This window comes from Hipposideros armiger, unplaced genomic scaffold, assembly GCF_001890085.2.
Source record: "Hipposideros armiger isolate ML-2016 unplaced genomic scaffold, ASM189008v1 scaffold_127, whole genome shotgun sequence".
In the NCBI taxonomy this organism is placed as follows: Eukaryota; Metazoa; Chordata; class Mammalia; order Chiroptera; family Hipposideridae; genus Hipposideros; species Hipposideros armiger.
In genome coordinates this window covers 1,889,353-1,905,860 of record NW_017731477.1, presented here as the reverse complement: position 1 = coordinate 1,905,860, position 16,508 = coordinate 1,889,353, and the positions used below count along the sequence as shown (strand labels likewise).

At 36.8% G+C, this 16,508-nt stretch overlaps 1 protein-coding gene across 1 annotated transcript in view; it reads right to left on the bottom strand.

Moving 5' to 3' along the window:
* DPYD (dihydropyrimidine dehydrogenase) overlaps positions 1-16,508 on the bottom strand; it is an 870,205-nt gene that overhangs the window by 125,907 nt on the left and 727,790 nt on the right. The window lies entirely within an intron of this gene.

Genomic DNA, 16,508 nt, shown 5'->3' with positions numbered 1-16,508 from the left:
TTTCTAATTTAAATTCTCTACATAGCACTTGTCACTCTTCACATTTTTAAATATATTTGTTTCTTATTACTGTGTCTGGTATCTACTAGATACTCATTAACTATTTATAGGATGAATGGACATTATGACCATTACATAAGAGTATTTGATAACAGGACCCTCATGACTAAAGTTCTTAACAGATGTTCTTTATTGTTACATCAAAGCCAATCTCCCCTTGATCTATTGAACTATTCCTAAATATAATAATATATAGTTTTAAAAATTAAAATAGTTGCATCAGGCATAAGCATTTATACCAAGTATGATCAGTGTTATTTGTAAGAAAACAGTCTAATTCTAATACTTCAATACATAGAACACATTTGAGAAATCTAGGAATGCCTCTTCAAGGATGCCTTAATTAGGCAGACTTATTTGAATGTGCTTACTTTTAAATTAGCCAGTGTTCATAAACACTTATTTAATTTGATTACATTTGAGATACTAAAAGTAGTATACACAGTAATGGATACCTTAAAAGGGTATTATGCCATTTTCCAGTAAGATTAAAGAAATAGAACTCCTAAGCATCATTGATATACCTCTTACTTGTTTTTTAGGTTTTTCACTCTGAATCACTCCTAACCTAGATTTCAAACCTTTGTATTTAATAACTTTGTTACATACCATACTTAAACTATCTATCTCTAAGTATGTGGGTTTTTTAAAAGAAACATTATTATGGTATAATTTAATATAATAAAACTTATTTATGCTAAGTGCAAGTCAATGATTTTTAAATTTATAATGTTGTGCAATCATCACCACAACTCAGTTTTAAAATATTTCCGTCACCCAAACGTTCCCTTGTGCCCTTGTACAATCACTCTCCTGCCTCCTCTCCAAGCTCCAGGCAACTACTGATCTGTCTTCTGTCTTTGTAGATTTGACACTTCTGATCATTTCACATAAATGAAATTATAAAATACAAATATGACAGTATTTTGTGTCTGCTTTTCTTCACTTAGCATGGTGTTTTGTACACATGTTAAGGCAATCTATGCTGTTATGGTATCAGTCCATTTCATTGCTGAATACTATTGAGTTGTACGGATGTGCCGCATTCTGTTTATCCACTCATCAGTGGTGCTAAAACCCAGAAGGAAAGGAGAGTTAACACTCTTGAAGGATGAACCTCAGCGGATGGGAGATGGAAGGCTGAAGGGAATGGGAGATAAATTTTCTCTCCATTTTCACTGTGATGCATCATCCCAAGGCCCTGGTTTCTATCTGGTAAATCTTGAGCATCCATGTGGTCAACTGCATCTCTCTGAAGCTTGTGGAGCAGTGGCCAGCTCAGTGTTGCATTACCTTGTATTCAAATCCCATGTTCTCTATTTTATTTCTATGTTTTCTTTTCTTTTTATTGTATCTACTTCTTTATTATTTATTTTATTATTATTAGTTTCAGGTGTACAAAACAATGTAATAGTTAGACATGTCACCCTTCACAAAGTGATAACCCCCCTCCCCCAATCTACTACCCCTCTGACATCGTATAAATCTATTACAATTCCATTGACTCTATTCCCTATGCTGTACTCCATATCCCATGACGATGTATATATATATATATATATATATATATATATAATTATAGTTGACATATAATATTATTCAGCTTCAGCTTCAGGTGTATAGTGCAGTGGTCAGGCATCTACCCCATCCATGAAGTGGTCTCCCTAATAAGACACATGCCCATCTGACACCCTACAAAAAAATCTTTATAAAAGTATTGATTATATTCCCCAAACTGTCTTTCCTATCCTTGTGGCAATACTGTAGTCTATTTTCTTTTACCCTAGAGTTTGCCTTCCAACAAAACACTGGCACTTGACCCTTTCCTCAGGCTCTGTTTCCGATCAACTTGAGCTAACATACATGCTAGTCAAAAGCTAGAATAGAAGGTTGTAAATTTGGTTTAAAAATTCTTTGTCAGTGCATAAAAATACTAGCAGGGGGAAGATGATGATGACATCATTAATGTCTAACATCTGTGGACACTTAGTTGCAGGTAGGTACTGTTTGAAGTGCTTCACATGTGATCACATTTCATCCTCGCAACCATCCTATGAAGTAGGTATTATTATTATCCCCACTTTACAGATAACAAAAGTGAAGTACAAAAAGTTCACACAGTGACTAAAACCAAGGTCCTATAGTTAACGAGCTGCAGAGCTGGGATTTCCCCCTCAACAATTTAGACATTTTTATTTGTGTTGAAGCGTCATCAGAGGTGCAGTCCTCTGAGGCTTCCTGTACCTCGCTGGCAACTCAGAGGTTGGTAGTACTGCCTGTGCAGCAGACTCTGAGGAAGGCCGCGTGGGTCCCTGCCAAACAGCTATATTAGAATATGGTCTCTACAGAGCTGTGGTCCTCCTTTTTTCAAGAAAGCCTGCTTGGGGGGCATCAGACTCTCTACCTCCCAGGCTACTCAACTTGCATGTTCAACACACTTATTTGAACCAAAGTATCTCATATCTTCCCTGTTGTAGAGGCTTATGAAAGGTCTACTTTATTTTATGCTTAATTCAAGGCATTATTAATTTCCTACTGAATCATTTTTAACCACCATCATACAGTGCATATTACATCCGTCCTGTACACAAACTGATACTCCCTAGCTCAGGCTCATTACACTCCATTGTGTGACTGTTTGGGGATACACTACCAAGGTTCACACTTTGTGTGGTGTAAGATATTTACGACAAAGTGACCTATACTTTCCTTTTGCCTTTCTGTTGCCATATTTAAAATAATGACTGCAGAACCTCTCTCAACAAAAGGTCATTTGTGTCAATGGACAGAACACAGAGGATCAGATCACCAGCGGTAATTGCAAATTAATGCTCTCCTGGTAATGCATTAACTCTACATTATTGATCTACGTTGAATCATAACAGCTACTGAGGAGTGATTTTTGCTTTCCTGTTTTTTGGGCTTTTATTGCTTTTCCATAATGCATTTTTCTTTCAACTGGAATTTTCTCTAATTGTCTCCATTTTTAATTTCGCACAGTGAGATGACTTTTAACTTGTCATTAGAATCTGTAAAAATTCATGTCACCATCTCAAAAACCTTTTAGAAATCTACTGAATGGTAACTTTGGTGCCATAAAACACATACATGAGGCACACATACATATTTCTAGAGAGCCCAGCTCCTGAATGATTTTTTTGTTGTTTTTACTTAGATGAAACAGAAATCCATTTGGCTCTCTATCTGAAATTACAATTTGTTGAATAGTCTGCAATAAAACATTTAAAAGTTTCCCCTAAAAGCATTTTACTTGGGAGCATTGATTATGTTACTTTCTTTCCTAGAGCAAACTTTTAACATATAAATAAACAGTTTATTTCAGAGATGAATATTTTTAAAGAGTGAAGGTGTGAGAGGAAGATGCAAAAATCCAGTAAATATTTATATACATCTGCACAGAATATATCTGATAAAATCTAGATTTTCTCATGTTATTTGCTAATAATTCTCCTCTCTGGCAGAACTGATCATAAACTTGTATTTCTAGTCTGAACTTGATCACGCTCATAGTCTAGGCAGAAGTCATCTGACCTATGCCTGGTTTCTGAATTGTGAGTTAGGAGTCATTTGTGTCATTTGTGTCAATGGACAGAGTTGTGAGTTTGGAGTCACTTGAACTGGAGAGATATCCTAACAGCAATTTCCTTTACAACTTCTCAAAAACCTCAAACATATCATTTATTTTCTAAACTTCTATGTGGAAGACATAGTGTGATTTCTAGTAAAAGTCTTTTAAAAATGATTTTTAGGCCTGTAAGAACTTTGATGTTTTACTGTAACTTCTTTCATAATCCTTATTTGCATCAAGCGTCACAATTAATACTGCAAAAATGAATGTGCACCCAAATTGTTTGCTTCTTCTCTATTTCTCCGTAAATCATTATTGTCTGTACCAAGAAAACCTTTCATAAATGTCAACTGCATGACTACAATTACATAATCCTGGTACTCTTTCTTCTAGGAGTTTATCATTACAGACAGATACAGTCAGAGTCGACACTCATTCTACAACCAATCGTAGAGCTGGACCAGGGTGCTCAAGCTCCCTGATGTGCCAGGCGTTGCTGGCTGGTGAGAAGGGTGGCAGGCCAGGGAGACACACCAGGGACTGGGACTCTGAAATTTGATACTCCCTTTAACATACTAATATCATTTCTCCCTTACCACAACTTAATGAGATAGGTGCTATAACTTCCATTTCATAGATGAATAAACCAAGGTTTATAGAAATTAAATAATTAGGCAAAATTCATCCAGCTATTAAATCATGAGGCCAGGAGTTGAGCAAAGAACTGTAGAACTTCAAAGTTCCTTCTCTGAACTACCATACTATCCATGGCAATACAAACATATTTGGATACATAACAGTTGCATACAAATACTGTCAAGAATCTGAAAAACTAAAATAAACTAAGGTTTTTGAAAAATGCTAGGGACCAACAAGAGGGTTTCTTAAATAAAAGCATTAAGAATAAGGAACTTGAGAACATTGGTTTTCAAGATGAAACAAAACAAAATAAAAACCACACATTGGTCAATGACATAGAGGCACAAGGCAGAAGTGTGTGGTTTCTATTTTACTTCACTAAGAAGAGAGACCACCAGCCTTTGTAAAACCATTCTCAGAGCTCAGTTATATATCTGGCGCAGAGCCCCTGGCATTCTGCGGAGCAGCCCCTAACAGTGTCTTCATTCCTTTTTCTCTTTTCTTCTCTACCTCAGCCTTAGACACATCTTATATCAAGATCAGAAAGTGAATAAATAAATCCTCACACTTTTTAATCTTTAAAGAGGGTTAGAAATAAGACCTTTTCAAATCTACTTCACAATAAAGGAACTAGGAAGAAAAGCAGGAGTATCGCAACAGAACTTTTTAAAAAAATGGAGTAAGATCAGAATGCTCCACAGCCCAAATGATGACTGGATCTTTTCAGAAGAAGATAACTTCAGAGGGTCTAGATTGTTGTGAATATATTGTGGCGGTGGTGAACAAACATGAGGCTGACTAGAAATGAACTTGTACATACGTGTGTGTGTGTCAGGAGGATAAAAGTTTCTAAGGTTTGGTTTGCTATGATTGCAAAAAGACATTGCTGCTTCGAACCAGAAAGATGCATTAAAAAATCAAAGGAACCAGTCTTAAAATAGCCTGTAAAAATATCGAAATATCTTTTATACCCATTAGAATAAGGATAGTAAGCATAAAGCAGAGAGAGAGAAGTCATTTAAAAAGAAAAGTGGCCATAACCCAGGAGCACCATTATCATAATAAGCTAATAATTCAGTGTCATTTCAAAAATCTAATTAAGAAAAGTGACAAAAAATTGGAACAGCACATACAAAGCAAAATTGTAGGGTACAAAACTGAATGTTGTGATTAAAAACTATTAGGGACGTAGGCACTTATGAGGAATCAACTGTGAAATATCTTTCTGTGGTCTGAATTTTCATTTTTTCTTGCAAAAGAAATTCTTAAAATGGCACAAACTTCTATTCTGATCTAAACCCTTGTGGAAAAAATTCAAATATATTAAGCCCATGATAAAACAGAATGATTCTGGAAAGGTATTTGCGTGAGTCTGATTTTTGGATTAACACTTAATATTGTCTTTTTCGTATAGAAAGTTGATGTTCTACCATTAATAGAACATGTGCTTGGAGATAAGTTTCCTCTACAAGTGAAGGATTTGTGTTGATGATGGCACTGTTTGGTGCCATCATCCTTGGAGCTAGTCAAATATATTTGAGAGGCAGCTAACCAAAGATGATGGAGGCTATCAGTAGTTCTGGAAGAGAGGAAAATTGAAATCATGGAGGATAAAAACCATTAATTATAAATTGAACAAGATGCCATGGAAGTAAAAAGTAGAAAGGGCCCACTGAGCTCCTGGATCTGAAGAGAGAGAGAGAAGGGGTTTGGTGTCAGTATGTGAAAATGTAAAGGCCTTGTCACTCTTCATAGCTTCCCACTGAACACAGAATAGCATCTGAAATCTTTGTCATGGCCTACAGTGCCCCACAAGATCCATCTCTGCCTAACTGCCTGTCATCTCCTACCATCCTCACCTTTATTGTTTCTTGCCAGTTCTAAAACAGGGCAAGGACACTCTCATTTTGCACTCTAGGGCTTTGTATTTATGCTGTTGTTCCCCCTTCTGACAGGGGGCAACTTTTCTCCAGTCCTCTGCATGGCTGACATTTTTTTTTTTTTTTACTCATTCGAGTTTCAGCGCAATTCTCTTCTCACTCCTTTGAGTAAGCTTCTGGCATGCAAGGTTCCTGAGAGCACACTCAGCTGTTCAAGAATGCTCTTGTGTCCCTGGGGCTAGCACCATACTTGGCACCCAGTGGCCAATTACCAGATGATGAATGAGGATGTCATCTGGTGAGAATTCACTAAGGACAACATTTACCCTTTTTTAGATATTATTTTTTCAGTGCAACCAAGATCATATCAACTTTTATGGAAGCATTATTAATACATCACTTTTCTTGACCTTATTGTTATTAAATGTCTCTACAGCTTTTCGAAAACAAAAAAATCTTTGCCATGGTGACCTCCACCTTAGATGGGTAATAAAATTTTTGCACTCAAGGACAGGGCCTTAAATTGATCAATGATCAGCTTTATATTCTTTTATTTTATCAGTTATGTATCTATCTGTTGCTTTTCTTGCTCTACCTTGTAACTTACTCTGCCTCCATATTTCATGTTACTTAAGAATTTGATCAACTGGATTTCTATGTTTCCCCCAAACAGAACTCAGGAGCCTCAGGGTAGCCAGTCTTATAGAAATCTCAAAATTTCCTTTACTAAGGTCATGAAAACATGTGTTAGAATTGAAAATAATTTTGGAAGCTGAGGAAGTCAGGGAAAAATTATTTAATAAAGAGCAAGCAGTTCACTTGTAAAATTAGAAGGCTGGAGTAAACAAACTATGAATAGGTGTCATTCAAGAACTGCGGATGAATCATCAGTTAATAAGTCAAGGACAGAGCAAGTATTTGCATATTTATTATGATCAATTTCTCTTTCATTTTGTTAGTACATTTCTTGAGCACAGTAACATGGATGGTAGGGGATGCAAACACAAGTCAGGGAGTAGAAATCAGGAAACATGGTTTCTGCTCCTCCTGGTAGCCAACTGATGAAATAAATTTAAGAAAAGTATAAATTTGCAAATCTGTAAAATGGGGTTGAAAATGCTTACTAATGTCCCTGTAGCTTTGTAAGAGCCAAAAGAATTATTAACTGGAAGAGTCTTTTTGAAAAACAAGGGAATGTTCATCAGATCGATATTCTTTACAACCCATTTGCTACGGCCTAGAGCTTTCCAAATTTTTATGCACTCTGAATTCTGAACCCTAACTTAGTATGAAACAGAGTCTATACAATATTTAGGTGAATATTAAAACAAATATACAATTATATACATCCAAATGAATGTGGCTTTTTCAAAACAATCACCTTGGTGGATGTTGGCACTGCTCAGAATAATTTTGTAAAACTTCTTTTTGAACTGTTTATTAAAATCAGTTTATGAACTGACAGAAAAGAGAGACACAGGGCTTTGTATATCTAACTCAGTTCAACAACCAACTTTGTTTACTGAACTTGGCTCTCCTTAGATTCGTTTATAGGAAATTAAATCCATTCTCAAAGAATGAAGAGTAGTTCCTGATGGTAGTAAGAATACATTCCCTCCCAAAGTGACTTCCAATAGTCCTTTGGATGGACAAGTTATGGGATGGTTATTAAAAAATCAGTTATGTCCAATCACAACTCATTTCAAATGATACTGATAAACTGGAAAGATTCAGAGAAAAGCAACAAAGAAAACACAATGTTTAGAAAATATGTGAAATAAGACTATCTAAACAACTGTTTTTTTTTTTAATTGAAAAATAAAAGGGGAAGTAGCAGTTTAAAACTTTGGTCAGGCATGTGAAGACTTTTTGACAAAGAAGTGAAACCGATCGTTAATCACATCTCTGTACACAATGCAAAAAGGAGCAGGCATCATAAAGGAGCTGCTCAGACTCAGGAAAAAAATGATCCAAGGACATTTATTTATACAAGATCAGAAATTTCATATACTAATCTTAGCTACCTCATGGTTCTTTTCTCACACAGCACAGTCATTGTGTAATACTGTTATTTTTTCTTATAGCAAAACTGTCTTTCAAAAAGATTAGATTTAATTTCAATAAATTTCCTTTGAATCTAGATGTTACTCTTTCTATCAAGTAGAGAGTGTGTCATCATCCAAAGGCCTAGCAGGTTTCCATTTAATGTTCCCTATTTGCTTGTAAACAACCTTGTTGCACTGGAATCAAGGTGCTTTTCAAAAATGAAAACCTCTTCCATTAAAGTAACCCTCCATTAAAGTAATTTAAAATATTGTAATAATTGACACAGTAATTAGAATTTTATTGGGTAGATACCAACAGCATATTCTTTCTTATATATTAATCTAAGAATATAGGGTTTCTGTTTTTTTAAATACCCAGGTCGATATTGTTCTAAAAATTGTAAATGAAACAGCCATTACATTTAAGAAACAAGAAATTGCATAGTGGAGAAAAAATATGTTTGTTTTAACTAGCCATGTGAAACAGTTCCAATGCCATTTAAAATAACTTTAAATGGTATCAACTATTCTTCCTTCGTATATCATTGTCTGTCTTTAAAGAGCATTATAATTGAAGAAAAGATAAGATATCATAGAATAAATATTTTCCACCTGTCCAATAAAACTTTAGAATACATGCACAAGTTTTACCACCTAAAGACCCCCATCGATAACTGCAGCACTGAAGTCCTGTGTGTGACGACCAACAGAGAATGTTGGTAAGGCATCTGCTCTCATGTGGAAAATGTTATTCTGCTGCTTCGATTACTTCTCTTTCTCTACTTTTAATAAAATAATACATCTCCTGATCACATTAAAAATTTCCATTTAGCTTGAACTAGCGCCATCAAACAGCTCTGATTATTATTGAACATTGGTTTGGTCATCTAAGTTTAGTCAGTGTCTGTCATGTGACCATGACTCTTCACCGCAAATAACCACTATGCTCACTCTTTCTGTTGTATTTCAGGATTTTATATTAATTTCAGTGACAAACCCATAAAAAAAGAAATGGAATAAAAAATAAAAAAGCCCACCTATATAGTCTCAACGAAGGCACGGGTCATAATTGTACGTGAATGAACTGATGTCTTCCTATAATTTCCGATGTCCTGAATCAAAGTCCTTAACAGAGTGAGTGAACTGTATGGCAATATCATTAAATTAAATTATAGTAATCTGTAGTCAGTGGGAAAAAAAAGGTAGTATAGTACTTATATTCTCTACCTATATACAACAGAAAAGAGTGAACATTTTGTGATGACACTTATCTCTAAAAGCAACTGACTCAGGAGGGGTTTTGGCTGCAATAGAAATCCCTAACTAGTTTTTATTAGTAGAAATAGACTAGTACTTAAATCAGACGAAGGGGATGTAGGACTCATTAGAAAGGCTAGGTCTGGGACTAACAAGCAAAACTAAACGTAAAAAAAAATCCAACCAACCAACCAAACAACCAAAAAACCTCAAAACAGTGTTAATTTATTAAAGTCCGCTCTGAAAAAAGTTTTAAAGAGCAATTATTCAAGTTATTTATTGACAATCCTCTTCATGAATAACTAAGTGGCAGCCAAAAGCAAATTTTTTTCTTCAGAGTAGCCCTCCAAAAGATTTTAAGACCTCAAGAATTTGAGAAGAGTTTGAGAATGTAATTTAACAAAGAGGCATTTATAAATTTCAGCTTCCGTAATATACTAATAATTTCATCTGTCCTTTTCATAGTTATAATTTGCATATTCTAATTAATGATAGCCAGCAAATAAATTGAAAATCAGATTTCAGAGACACAAGGTAGTCTACAATATTTTGTGATTTTTATATTTCAGTTAAATTCTCAATTAGAAAAAATATAAGCAAGTGATGCTACAACCTAAGTATTTTCCTTCAATCAAAATTTTCGTGGTTCACCATCTTCAACTTTTTTGTTACCTTTTCAATGAACCTCTTTTTTTCACAGCACTTATCATCTTACATATCAGATAACATACTTATGCTTCATACTTATTACGTATCTCTCCCCTCACTGGAATGTAAGCCCCATGAGGTAATGAACTTTTGTCTGTTCTATTCACAGAAGAATTCCAAATTCCTAGAACAGAGCTAGCCATGCCACAGGTTCTCAATAAATAGCTACTGAATGAATAAATGAATGCATGGTTCTCTGTGATGCACACTGATTAACTAGGAAGGCATGTTCTATCACGCTTATCCAACTTAGGGAAAATATTTTAGCTTTCCATTTCTGAAATATCAGTACTTTTTCTAAATTCACATAGAACAGCATAGCTATTGAATTCATTTAAAACTGAATCTGAAATTACTTTGAATATAAACCCTTATTCCAGTAGTAAACTTACCTACCTACCTAGTCCATGTATGTGCATCAAGAAAATCAGAAGCAAAATATTTATTTATATCACTATTTCTGTACCCTTCTCTCTGTACTCCAGTGTATCAGCTCCATCACACTGATACTTAAATACAATTTCATTTGTCTTATCACATCTTATAAAAAATGCATTTTGTCAACATATACTTCACTTCTGAGTAGAAACAACTAGAAAGGGAGATTTGATAGCAATCCCCCTGAATATATATAAGTGGGTAAGCTCTTCAAGAGAAATGCAGAAACAGGGAAGGGCGTTCAGCTGGGCAATAAAAGCCAGTGAACAAGTGGAATCCGAGAAATGCGAGGGTGATGACAGACGGATTCAGGGCCTTGGGGTGTATGAAAAAGATCTGCACTAACGGATATTCCATCAAATAGAGGGAATTTGATGGAATTCTTTTTTAAAAAACGATGAATAAAAATGGATGCTGACTAATATCCAAGGTCCAGCTGACACCAGACACTGTGAATTTGGAGTAAGTCCAATTGGCAGAGTTACTTGAATTTCTCTAATAACATTTAGCAGACCAGAAGTACAGAAAATGAAAGGTTAGATTAACCCAGGACTAGGGAGTGGAACAGGGTGAAATTCAATTGCAATGGAAGAGGCGGAAATATTATATGTTCTCCACCCCATTTAGATGCCAAGCCAAAATTCTAAATTCAAACGTTTTCCTACTCATAACTGTCCTAAGCATATCTTCATACTGATTTTAGTTCATACTTTAGCTAAAACTGGTTTAAAAATATTTTCTGGCTCAATGAAAATCTGACTCAAGCTAATGGTAGAAATGATACATAATCTGTGATTTTTTTACCAGTAAAAACCTATGTGTGGAACTTTCCATTTTTAACACAACTACTATTTGGTAGCCAATATTTTATTGGGTTGTCGGAAAAGTCATGAGGCATTTTTGCAGTGAAAAACATAGAAAAAATATGCCATGACTTTTCCAACAACCCAATACATAGCTGGAACATCTCTGGGCCATTCCTAAGCAGAGCTAAAGGGGGCAGTTCTTTGGCAATCATTTTTCATACTATGTTAAACCCTTCATCCCATTCAGAATCTGGTAAAAAAAAAAAAAGTTGCAACTCAAGCATATCCATTTACACACCAAGCAGTCAATACACTGGGTGATCAGTGTTTTATGAGAGGGCCTGGCATGAAAAGATAAATTGAGCCAAACAGATTTCCCCTTTCAAAAACCTTAGCCAACAGATATTAAATTAAGCTAGTGAGGCATTTCATGTAGAAGTTGGAGCTGAAAAGCACGTGGAAAGGGCCCAAGTGCCATGTGGTAGGAGGCAGTTCAGAAGAGACAGGAACAAAGAGTTATTTGTGGAGAGGGAAAAAGTGGACGAAACTATAGATTCCTTTGGGAGAGAAATCACATGGTCCACAAAAGAGAAATAGAGGAGGTCTCTCCCCAGAGCTACCACATTAGTCTTGCTGTCCCAGTTTCCACGCATGTATAGAATATAATAAATAGGTTTCATTTTCTTCAGACAGTTTGAGTGATTCTCTACTTCTTGATCCAAGATAAGCCAAAGCAGAAACTGCAATTTGAGTAATTATTTCACCATCCATTTTTATGAGGACACATGTATTTATATACTGTGGTCCATATGCTGAGTACACATCGGTGTTCAGAACAGATCATGTTGATTTATATTTCTGTTTTCACATTTCATATCTTCCTTGAATCCTTACTTTAAGGAATAAGCTGTAATCTGAATATGTAAGCCTTCAGTAGGCAGGGAAGACATGCCTTCACTGATATGCCCGCCTTAGAGATTCTAGAAGGGGGGAGATAGTTGGAAGGGCATTGGCTTTACAGTTGTGAAATGCTAGGTCTGAGTTCTGTCCCTAGCACTAGTCATATGACTTTGGCTACACTCCTTTCATACCCTAGGCCTCAGCTGATGTCAATCAAAGCAGTATAAAATGATTTCACTCTTGGTTTGGTGTAGAAATCTCTATGTAGCAGCCGCTAGCTCCAGCACATGGTAGAGAGTGAACAATCTTCACCACCATGTGTAACTTGCCCAAGATCACATTTGGAAATGAGCAGGAGTCTTTTCTGGGACCCACTTATAACCCATGTGTATCCTCCAGTCCATGCATTTCTGTGTTTGTGAAAATAAATTCAGGATACATTTAAGCCTAGACATCCATTATATTCTGGATTCTTCTTGAAGATACTGCATATGTTCTTCCTTCCTTCATGATGTCCCAAGGTACCTTCTTTTATCATTTCCTTTCTTTTTAAGGAATATCCTTTAGCCATTCTTTTAGTTATGGTCTGACAATAAATTATTTTAGTTTTCTTTAGTTAAGGATGTCTTGGGCTGGTCAGGTGGCTCAGCTGGTTAGAGTGTGAGCTCTGAGCAACAGCGTTGCTGGTTTGACTCCCACATGGGCCAGTGAGCTGTGCCCGAGCTGAGCTGCTGCTGAGCTGCCAACGGGTGGCCAGATGGCTCAGCTGGTGAGAGCATGTGCTCTTAACAACAAGGTTGCTGGTTGGACTCCCGCATGGGATGGTGGGCTGCACCCCCCTGCAACTAGATTGAAAGCAGTGACTGGACTTAAAGCTGAGCTTGCGCCCTCCACAACTAAGACTGAAGGACAACAACTTGACTTGGAGCTGATGGGTCCTGGAAAAACACAATGTTCCCCTTCCCCAACTCCCCGACACTGTTCCCTTCCCCAATTAAAAAAAAAAGATCTTAGAAAAAAGAAAAAAAAGAATGTCTTGATTTCTCCTTCATTCATAAAAGATATAGGATTCTGGATTGACTTTTTTCAACAATTGAAAAATGCTGTCCCGCTCCCTGGACTTTATGTTTTCTGATGAAAAATTTATTTTCATTAGAATTGTTTGTTCCCTGTAGGCAAGATATTGTTGCTTTCTTGCTTTCAAGATCCTATCAAGATTCCTTATTTTTCAGAAGTTTGACTATGATGTGTTTTGGTATGGACTTCTTTAGGTCTACCATATTTTGGGTTCATTCAGCTTCTTGAATCTGTAGGATTATGTCTATTGCAAAAAAATGGTAAGTTTTCAAACATGATTTTTTTTTTCACCCCCTACTTTGACCTCTCCTCTGGCACTGTAATGACATGAATGTTAGAGCTTTTGTTACCGTCACTTGAGAAGAGTTCACAGTTCCTTAAGGCTCTGTTCATTTTTTTTTTCCAGTCTATTTTCTCTCTGTTGTTCAGATTGGTTAATTTCTATTTCTCTACCTTTCAGTTCACTGATTCTTTCTCATCTTCTCTCCATTCTGTTGCTGATCTCATTCACTGAGTTTTGCATTTTGGTTACCATAATTTTCAGCCTTAAAAATTTCATTTAGTTCTTTCTTAAATCCGCTATTTCTTGAGACTGTTTTATCTTTTTTTTATTTATATATAGTTAGTATACAATACTATGTTAGTTATATTAGTTCCAGGTGTACATATAGTGATTTGACATTTTTATATTTTACAATGTGATCACCCCCACCAATTCTAGTCATTTTTTCATTTGTTTTAAGCATGTCTCTAATCACTTGTTAAAGTACTTTCATAATAATAGCTTTAAATTTTTTTGTCGAATAATTCTAACATCTCATTAATCATGGTGTTGGGATCTATTAATTGTCTTTGACCAGTCAGCTTGAGATCTTTTTGGGTCTTGGTGTGGTGAGTGATTTTCAATTGAAACCTTAACATTCTGAGTATTATGCTGAGAGGCTCCTGATCTTATTTAAACCTTCTGTTTTAATTGGCTTTCTTTGATACCATCTTGACAGGGGAAAAGGAGGATGCTGCCTACTGACCATGTTCCTTCCTTGACTCGTCTAACACCTGAGGGACATGGCTCCTTGTTACTGCTGGGAGAGTATGGCACCTCTGGCTCCTTACCAGGCCTCCACTGATACCTGCCTGGCTGGGGGGTGGGGGCGGCGGCAGAAGAGCCTTGTTACCAGTCCCACTTGGCTTCACTGACCCCATGGATGGCATGAGGAAGGAGAGCAGGCTCGTTACCACTGGGTGGTGATGGAAGTCCTGACTCTCCACTAGATCTCTTCTGGCAAAACCCCAGAGGGGAGGAGAAGGAAGGCTTCACTACTTTCAGATGGGGCTGGGAGTCCAGGCTTCCCATACGGGAGTCTAAGACCCCACTTGTCCTTTGTTTGTATAGATGGATTCAGGGTCACAGTTTTTATCTGTGGTATTTGGCTAGAGAAAAGTAGTTATTGTCTAAATGTTCTCTGTCTTGCTAGGCTGTCTCTTTCCTGGTTCTTTGGCTGGAGGGAGCAGGCTTCTTTGTCTCATCCGTTGTTGTTTCTGGGTTGTTGGCTTCTTTGGCTCCAACTCTTGGAGAGATGAAGCAAAAAGAAAACTCAGGAAACTCACCACTGTGTTGTCCTTGGGTCCTGAGGTTCCTGGAAAGGCTGCCTCGTTTCCACCTTTCAGAATTTCTTTATGTTAGTTTTATATATAAAGGATTTTAGTTGTACTTAGTGGGAAGCAAAGCATCTACTCCATCTTCTTGGAAGCAGAAGTCCACCTCAATTAGCATTTTGATACATGCTATTTCCACATTAGATTGTATTTCATAAGAGGATATTAACTCTTATCAAATTGGAAACACACAATATTTGCACTCCAGCTTCTTACTTTTTTTTTAAAGATTTTTATTGGGGAATTGGGGAAGGGGAATGTTGTGTTTTTCCAGGATCCATCAACTCCTAGTCAAGTTGTTGTCCTTCAATCTTAGTTGTGGAGGGCGCAAGCTAAGCTATAAGTCCAGTCGCCGCTTTCAAATTAGTTGGGGGAGTGGGGGCATAGTTCACCATCCCATTCGGGGGTTGAACTGGCAACCTTGTTGCACACTGAGCCATCCGGCCGCCCTTTGGTAGCACATGGCTGCTCAGCGCAAGGTGCCGTGTGCAATCTTAGGTGCAGGGGAGCGCAGCCCCCCATCTCATACAGGTGTCAAACCGGCAACCTTGCTGCTAAGAGCATGTGCTCTCACCAGTTCAGCAGCAGCTCAGCTCAGGTGCAGCTCACTGGCCCATGTGGGAATCGAACCAGTAACCGTGTTGCTCAGCGCTTGCATTCTGAACCAACTGAGTCACTCTGCTGGCCAGCACTCCAATTTTTTGCCAGACAACATAAGTGACGCTAAACTTTCTGCTTCCCAATTATCATCAGTGCTGATGTGGGATTTGCTGAGTGGTCAAGGCCTAGACATTATATGAAAAATTTTATCCCAGAGTCAAGTCAGACCATTCAAACAAGAATACCTGTCCCCTCAGAGAAATGCTTATGCTATAATGTATCAACCATTTTACTGGGCCTATGCTGAGCAACATTATAAAAAGTAAGTGTATAAGTAATAAAACATTACTTTTTTGTAGGGGTGCTTTTATGAGTATAATGCCCTACATCTCAAATCATCCATTTATGAAGACAATGGAAGACTTTCCCTCAGCTTTGTACCAGAAAAAACTGAACAACTAATTTATATTTTGAAAGCTATGAAGCCAGTGATTTCCTTGCTTTGGCTGCTAGGAAGTTCAAATTTCATGATCCCTCTTGTACCTTTTGGCAAAGATTTTGTGTACTGGCCTTACCCTTGACTTTCTTTTACTTTTCAGTTAAGACTTTACATTTACCCCAATTTCCTCATGTATCAGTTTCTTTTTTTCCAGTAGTACACTATGAGTTGTGGTATACGTTTTCATTTATTTTTAAAACAGAGAGGTAAATGAATACATTTAAAAAATATAGAGGGCTTGTAAACCCTCGATTAGGATAGGGAATAAATCTTAGGTTTCTTCTTGACTCAAAATAGAAACTTAATGAGTACTGCCATTCTGCCACACTCTTTTTCAAGAGAACCTACAAGAAT